This window comes from Erithacus rubecula (assembly GCF_903797595.1).
Source record: "Erithacus rubecula genome assembly, chromosome: 1".
Taxonomy (NCBI): domain Eukaryota; kingdom Metazoa; phylum Chordata; class Aves; order Passeriformes; family Muscicapidae; genus Erithacus; species Erithacus rubecula.
The window spans coordinates 86,558,018-86,565,976 of NC_136658.1; the positions used below are offsets into that span (position 1 = coordinate 86,558,018).

The following is a 7,959-nucleotide window of genomic DNA, read 5'->3' on the forward strand; positions in this document are numbered from 1 at the left end:
CATCCACAAACCTATGAAATATGATCACTGTTGATTTCATGGGATTTCCAGCATTGCCAGGGAAAATTAGACTGAAAAGTTTTTTTTGAAAGACAGTGTTATTATAGCAGAATTTAAACTTAAGGCAGAAAAATAATTCAAAGGCAAACAGAGTCTCCTCAACTAATCCTGCTCAGAAATCTTTTCTTAGCATCAGATAAAAATGCATGTTAAATCCTCTCCTGTTTAGACTGAGGACATTTTGGAAGTTGTCACTGTACAGATTACATCCAAACAGCACTCAAAATATGGGAGAAGTTTTAATAAGTATATTTTAGCTAAATTTAAAATCACAGCGAAAAGACATTCAAGGGTCACGTATCAGGCAGTGTTGTTTCTACTCTCAGAAGGAAGTTTTCTCATCTGCAGAACCTGAAGTTCTCTCTCCTCTTTCTTGAGCAAGGTCATCTGTGGGCAAACCAGGGCCCAGAAAGTCACCATTAAAATAAGATTGCAACTTCATTCCTATCATCACTGCAAAACACATCAAATCTTGACACCTCAATTTACTTGCCAATAACACTTTAGAGTGGAAGGACAAACCAATGTAGGTTCATCAATTACCAGTTAAGAACAAAATTCTGCAATCAATGAGTCTGAAGTTCAACAAAACACAAGCTCTAGGAGTGGCCCAAAAGAGATTAAATTTGAGTCAAAATTACTCCTACAAACCAAAATTCATGCAGGGAGTCTTTTGTCTTAATGCTGTGTGTTTGGAAACAGGTGGGATTTTTTTATCATAATAGCTTGCTATAAGACAGAAAAGAAGAAAACATATTGAAGGAAAACTTGCATTTGAATAAATCAGTGGCAATAAAAACATTCCATTTGCTCCAGTAAATTGAGCATCCAAAACAGAATCTTTAAGGCTATCTCATTTTTTTTTTTTTATGCTGAACTTCCGTGGTCCCTCTCCTCTCCTCTCCTCTCCTCTCCTCTCCTCTCCTCTCCTCTCCTCTCCTCTCCTCTCCTCTCCTCTCCTCTCCTCTCCTCCTCCTCTCCTCTCCTCTCCTCTCCTCTCCTCCTCCTCTCCTCTCCTCTCCTCTCCTCTCCTCTCCTCTCCTCTCCTCTCCTCTCCTCTCCTCCTCTCCTCTCCTCTCCTCCTCCTCTCCTCTCCTCTCCTCTCCTCTCCTCTCCCTCCTCTCCTCTCCTCTCCTCTCCTCTCCTCTCCTCTCCTCTCCTCTCCTCTCCTCTCCTCTCCTCTCCTCTCCTCTCCTCTCCTCATTTACAGCTCTCATCAGAGTGGAATGTGAATGCCTTCTAACCACACATTAAATGATGCCTTGAGGTGCTGTCATACCTGGTTTTCTGTCTTCCTTATCATCTCCCCAAGGCAAGATGGGTATCTGTGGTGTTTTCAAAGAGGCTTTTTTTAGATATACCTGCTGTTCTATGTTTGTATTAGATTAAACAGATTGAAGTACATGTGATGCTCACTGTAGATGGCAACACACTTGTGTAATTCCAAATGTCATCTTAGTTGTTTAGTCTATTTATTTCAACACTTGTTTTTCACACGTTTTGTAGCTTTAACATCCTTGTCCCTAACACAAGCTGCTTCCTACTTCTTTTGCAAACTCCTGCATGAATTACTCTTGTAATGATGTATTTAAAAAGTGCTTGTCCTCTGCAGTGCATTCCTGTCCCAATCACAAGTCAGTATCCTCCTTGGAACTGTGAATAATGGGGGTTTTTTGGTAGATAGTTACTTTTTAACATTGTTATTTCTCTGTCCTGGCTTGTCCTACCCGTATGCAAACAGTCAGCAGAACCAGGAGGAACAGGGTGAACAGCTGGGCTGGGGGAAGAAGTGGGAAATTATTCAGCTGCTTTCATTGCCAAAGCAAACACATTGTGTACCTGCACCATCAGCACATGGTAGTCAGGCTTTAAAAAAAGAAAGAAAAGAAAAAAAGAAAACAGGAACAAAGAAAACTCCCATGATACAGAAGATGTGTCATGCACAGTGCAATGTGGTAAAGGACAGCTACCCTCAGACTGGTCTGTGGTGAGGTTTGTGCATGCTGAGCCCCTTGCATGAGCTGCTGTGTCAGAAAAATGTTTGCTGCCCTGGGGTAAGTGGCAAAGGGCGTGTTCCTGTACCCAGCAGTCATTAGATGTGAGATTAACAATTCCCTGTGTTGTGTTTTCCCTATAACCAATTGTAGCCTCAGAGTGCAGGCTCTTAATTCCCAGATCTGAAAGGAGGCAGAGAGGGGAAATCTCAGGTTTGGTGAACAGTATGTTGTCCAATTTCATGTCCTAAGAACTCTTCCTAAAAGTTCACACTTCTGTAGTCAGAAAAAAGTGTTCTGGGAACACTGGCACGGTGGTGGATGCTGTGGAAGTGTTTCAGCCAGAGCAGGACAGCCAGTCCATGTATTCCAGAGCAGTTATTCTAACATGGCCTGCTTGTTACACTGAATTGATGCAGATAAGCTGTGCTGACTTTAACAGAAATGCAGTTTCACCCATGCTTGGGGGATGCATTGCTTTGACTTGAACTTGTCTTATTGCACTCATGGAAAAACCATGTACAGGCGAGCCCTAAGATCCTCAATTCCCTGTGACTTGTTTTTGACTCATGGCCATGCTGAGAAAAGGCAAGACTGTGCTTGTTTAGTCAGCAGATGAAAGTTGTCATACTAGAAACACCATTATGGCAAGATTAGCACTGTGTGGAATTGTAATCATTAGTTAGCACACCAGCATATAAATAAAAAGACAAATTGCTGACAAAAAAGCTTTTTTATATTGGTTGCAAATGAAAGTTGGGACGATGGGTGCTTTCAAAATAGGGAGGATGTATGTCAGCTTTTGTTTGACCTATGACACATCCCCTGGGATGAATACTATTTTCTGTGGGAGGATTTTGATAGAATTCCTATGGTGGCACACTCTGTCTGCTTTATTAGAATTTAGCCAAATATCCACAGGATATTAAACAACAATATACAGAGATTAAACCAGTTCTGAAAAAGAGATCAACATTTTCCTGCAAAGCATTAAAAAGGAGTTGTTCTTTATGAACTTAGCAAAAAAAGCATGAAACATTGAATCAATTCTTGTAATTTAGGGAAGGAGGGTGTTATTTTGCTCTAATTTTTTTTTCTTTTTAAATGGAATTGAAGATCAAAAAATGCACTTGGTAAGTGTCCTACCTCCTGTTCAGGGCAGATGAAGGGCATGGGGAGTATTTTGTCACACACACTGCAGCCTTACACTGATGCTCTGAGTTTCAGCTGCCCTGCTTGCAGCCCGCTCATGGCTTCAGCCAGCTCTGGAGCCACCAGCACTGGCCTGCAGAGCATCTGCTCCCCACTCCTGCTGACAGACTTAATTTTAGCTCCAAGCCAAAGGACAACACAGAGGCCACATTTTCTTGTTTGTTGTCCCTGCATAAATATTTCCTAACCCAGTATCATGAAGAGCATTTCAGCCTCAAAGGAGTGCTTTGGCAGACAACCTAAGAGGTGTACATATCCAAGGGCACAGAGTAAGGGCAGCAAGTGGAATCAAAACATATTGCTGGTGAGCAATGGCAAAAGATGGAGGCTTCTACCAGGACAAGAAAACTGGATGGGAGACAGGAATTTCAGTATCATGACCACGTATGCACAACTCCTTCAGCAAACCACAGAGCCCCTGACATGGCTCAGATGGGATGGGCCTTTGTTGTAACCTAAGGCTGTGCCCAATGCAATGCACGGATAATCTCCTATATTCTGAAGTGGGATGGGCTTTCTGCAATCTTGCATATGAGTTTCCAAATTATATACTCCAGAAAGTCTATCTGTCATGTCTCCACAAGATTTGCAGGTGTTTTCTACCAAAGGCACACAGGGCTGTACATAACCACAAGCACAAATCATAAGTACATTTCTTGTGTCTATTTTAAAAGTAAGCAGACTCCAGAATTACCAGAACTACAGAATTATCTGTAAGCAGATTACAGAATTACCTTCAATGAAACTGTATGATGAAGAGTTCAAGGGCCATGTGCTAAACATGACAGGGATGAATATTATATTGTAAACATGCTGTAATTTTTATAAGTTTGCTTGATTGTAAGGAGTTATCAGAAGCAGGTAATTCAAGGGGGGAAAATTGGGAAAGGCAATAATGGCAAGGCAAGGTGGGGTTCAGCCAATACCATAAGCCCATTGCAAAACAGCAGGGAGATGGGAAATGCCCTGGCAAGAACCCAGAGCTGGAGCTAGGACAAAAGAGGAGACCAAAAGTTAAAAGGTGCTGATTTGCAAAGAAGCCAGGTGGAGGGTGTGTGTGAGTGTGTGTGTGTGTGTGTGTCTGTGTGTCTGTCTGTGTGTGTGTGTGTGTGTGTGTGTGTGTGTGTGTAAAGGGAGCTGTCAACACCACCTGGGTGAAACATCCGTAATAAATGGTCACCTTGAACTCAAGAATGAGAGCAGCCAAACCAACACCTACAGCTAATGGGGAAATGTATGCATGGGCTTCACTCTATCCATCCTGTCTTCTGCTCTTCATCTCCTTTCGGAGGAATAAACAGTGTTTTATTTCAGTGAATTTGTGTTTGGATGATTTGTCTGCCAATCATCTCCCTTCCTTTCTAACACATTTGGGTCAGGTCTTGGCTGGACACCTGTGTCCTGTCTGCAGCCAGGGGAGGAGTGGTAGAGTCCATGGTGGGAGGCAGCTCCTCCATCCCCAAGGATGCCACAAGAGCCCCTGAGCCACTCCCTGTTGGTACCCACCACATGCCACCAGCTGGTGGAGGAACCTGGACAGGCTCAGGCCAGACAATTAAAGCTAAACGAGATGTGATCTGCTGTTGGCATCAGCCAGACTCGCCACAGACGGAGGCTGCAGGGTGCCCAGAAGAGCTGAGACTGTTGGATCAACAGACCTGGTAATGCTTGTGGGCAGGAGAGACTGGAGAGTGCCCCAAGGCACAGACTTACCCCAGTGAGTACCCTTAAAGAGAGGCACTTGTGAAGAAGGGATGTCCTTGAGCACACCTTTTTTTTCTAGGGCCTTGGCTGGTTTTAAGAGAAATGACTGCATGGAAACACACATTAAACCATAAGCTAATAAATATTGTGGGGTTTTTCTTACCACAGTATTTTGCAGTGGTTTTGAGTACATAAATAAATGCTACCTGAACCCTGAGTAAGTTTGGTGTTGCCTGCAGTGAAGTGATTAAATTCACTCTCATCATCTTTGTTTAAATGATTGTGACACCATAATCAAATATGTAGAAATGATTCATACCAATTTAAACTAGTGCATTAAGAAAGCACCATAGTTTCCAAGAACAAAAGAGACAAGCAGATGCATTTAAAACAAAAATATGTTGCAATGTGAGGGAGGGGGCTATACAGTAGAAAAATAAAAACAAGTTATACAAAAAAATTCAAGACTTACAATTCTTAAAAGATTCTCAAGATTCTTCCTGGACATAATCGATGTAATCAAACTGCTCACTGGTGACACTGCCTTTCCTTGGGTTCAGTTCAGCTGCTGCCACAACAGGGCTTGGCTATGTGTGTCCTGCAGCATGGATGAACAGAGGTGTTTTGAATTTCTCCTCCACTTGAGATCCACATTCTTGAGAACTGGTTTATCATCAGGACCCACCAATGTGCCAGCCTGACTGCCCCAGCCCACATCTCTCACATACTCCTTTCATCCCTCGTGTACAACCAGTGACTCTTGGCAGAGCCAATGCTGTCACCCTCAACTGATAATGCCAGAAGTCATGTCCCACCAGAAATAATCTGAAAATGCAAGAACCTTATGAACTCAGCTTGCCTGCAGGGGTTTGAATTCCTTATGCATCACATGTGATGGCAAAATGAATTCTAACTGAATTGCTGAAGGAAAGCCACAGTGACATTTAAGAACCGCCAAACACATTAACAATTGCATTTGGAGACCAGCAATTTTACTCTGCGCTCCACCCAAGAAACTGGAACAGCACTATTTGCAATCATGATTATTCTTAGCTAAGTTGCCATGGAACAAAGCCTGGTTAATCCTAATGGACTGATTCAGGAACAATCTCTCTTTCTAATCTTATTGCCTAATTCTCTATCACTCCCATTAGGTTTGTATTTATTTAAGAAGTAAGAGCAGCAAGATTTTCAAGCAGTCGTCATTTCACTATGTGGAGTGGTAGCAGCAGCACAGTCCTCTCACTAAGAATAATAAAGGATGTTTTTGTTTCTCTTTGAAGGAAGCAGGGTAAAGAATTTTTCCTTCCAGTAGCAGATCAAACCTCCATTAAATTTTCCTTGAATTCATAGGATTTAGTACATATGAGTTCATTTGTTCCTTTGAGCCTTGGAAATGACAAATATTTGGTCAGTGATACCTTTGCCAGAGAAATGAATGTTTTGGGGAATGTGCATATAATAAGACAGATGTGCTGTTAAAAAAAGTTATTGTACTTTGCCATTTTTCTGATGCCAGCTTCACAGGCACCTTTCTTCTATCACCTGACTAATAGTCTGGCCTCTTCTATTTGCTGATAGTAATACATAACATTGATTTCAAATACCTCACAAGCCTCCTGGAAACCAGTCAAGAAGTGGTGTACATGCTAGCACTCCCCAGGGAATGCAGGCAGCCCAGCAGTACAGCAGGAGCCTGCTATAAATGGCCTTGTGTTGCAATCAGTTTGTGGGGGAGAAGCTCATGCAATGTCCAGTCACTCAGCTCCTCCAGACTCTGCCATACAAGTGTATGCAAGACTCCCAAGGTACCTGACTCATATATTGTGACACTGTTCTTAGCAATGAGGTGTGTGCAGAAGTACTATGGGGAGAGGTGAATTCCTTGTGGGTTTTTTGAGAATTGGTATATCAGATATGATATATCAGATATCAGATATGATAAATCATGGTCAGGTAGTGAAAAGGAGATACTGGGGAAAAGAATGCCATTCATGTTTGCAATACACCTCACACAGAAACACACAGATCTGCTTTAATAAATCTCTGGGAAAAGCCATGCAGCTCTCTGCTTGCAGAGTGAAGCTTGCAGTGATTAAAGCAACAGCAATATTTTCTTTACAAGAAATAGCACCATAAGGTCACTGCAGACATCACCACTCTGCTCAGGGTTATGGAGAATAAGGTAATTTAATTTTAAAGTGCCTCGTCACTGGAATAAATTTGAGAAAGATATTGAAACCAGCCCTGACCTGAAAATAGAGGTATCCAAAGCAAATAAGAGTTTTGATGAAACAGATGGTAACCATAATTAACTTTGGCATTTTCTGCCATAAACCACATAGTTTTAACTCAATTACTTGGCCCTTTTTCTTTTCTTTTCTTTTTTTTTTTTTTTTTTTTTTTAATTAAACAAACCCACTTCCATCTAGTCAGCAGCAAGCTAATAGCCAAACAATAAAATAGCCAGTTTTAAGAAATATGGATAGGACACAGCCCAGGCCAACAGCCATCAAAGGCTCCAGTGCCTGTTTTCTCTTGGCTGGGAGATCACGGAGCTGCTGCACCAGAGCCTGGCAGGAGCCCTGCCCTGTGCTGGGATCATATCTGTTTGTTTACACAAAATGTAAAAACCCATCCTGCAGCTGCTGCAAAGCAATGTGAACTATGCTGCACAAGCCAGGGGCGGTGGGTTAATTTTCTGTTATTTATCAGCAAAACTGGAATCTTCAGCTATTCACACATAAACCGACATAAACCAGTTTAGATAAACAGCTCTGATTCTGTTGTAAACACATAGGTATTTGAATCTTTCCTTGCTGCTTCAAAATCACAGTGAAGGCTATGCCAACAATCCTGCCTAAGACCATTTATCTTATTTTGTCAGCTCATCTTGCAGCGGGAGACCATTACTCAAAAGGAACGTTTGCTTCCAAGTGATGTGACCACTCCTGGTGATCATTTCAATACAAGTAAGACATCCCTAAAA

At 42.1% G+C, this 7,959-nt stretch overlaps 1 long non-coding RNA gene across 1 annotated transcript; it reads right to left on the reverse strand.

The window, feature by feature from the left end:
- Positions 1 to 336: 336 nt before the first annotated feature.
- On the reverse strand, positions 337 to 6,699 carry LOC306807956. The gene is made up of 3 exons (XR_013775863.1): positions 6,578 to 6,699; positions 5,443 to 5,568; positions 337 to 447 (listed from the first exon to the last, which is right to left on the reverse strand). It is a non-coding gene; the product is annotated as an uncharacterized lncRNA (long non-coding RNA).
- Positions 6,700 to 7,959: the final 1,260 nt, after the last annotated feature.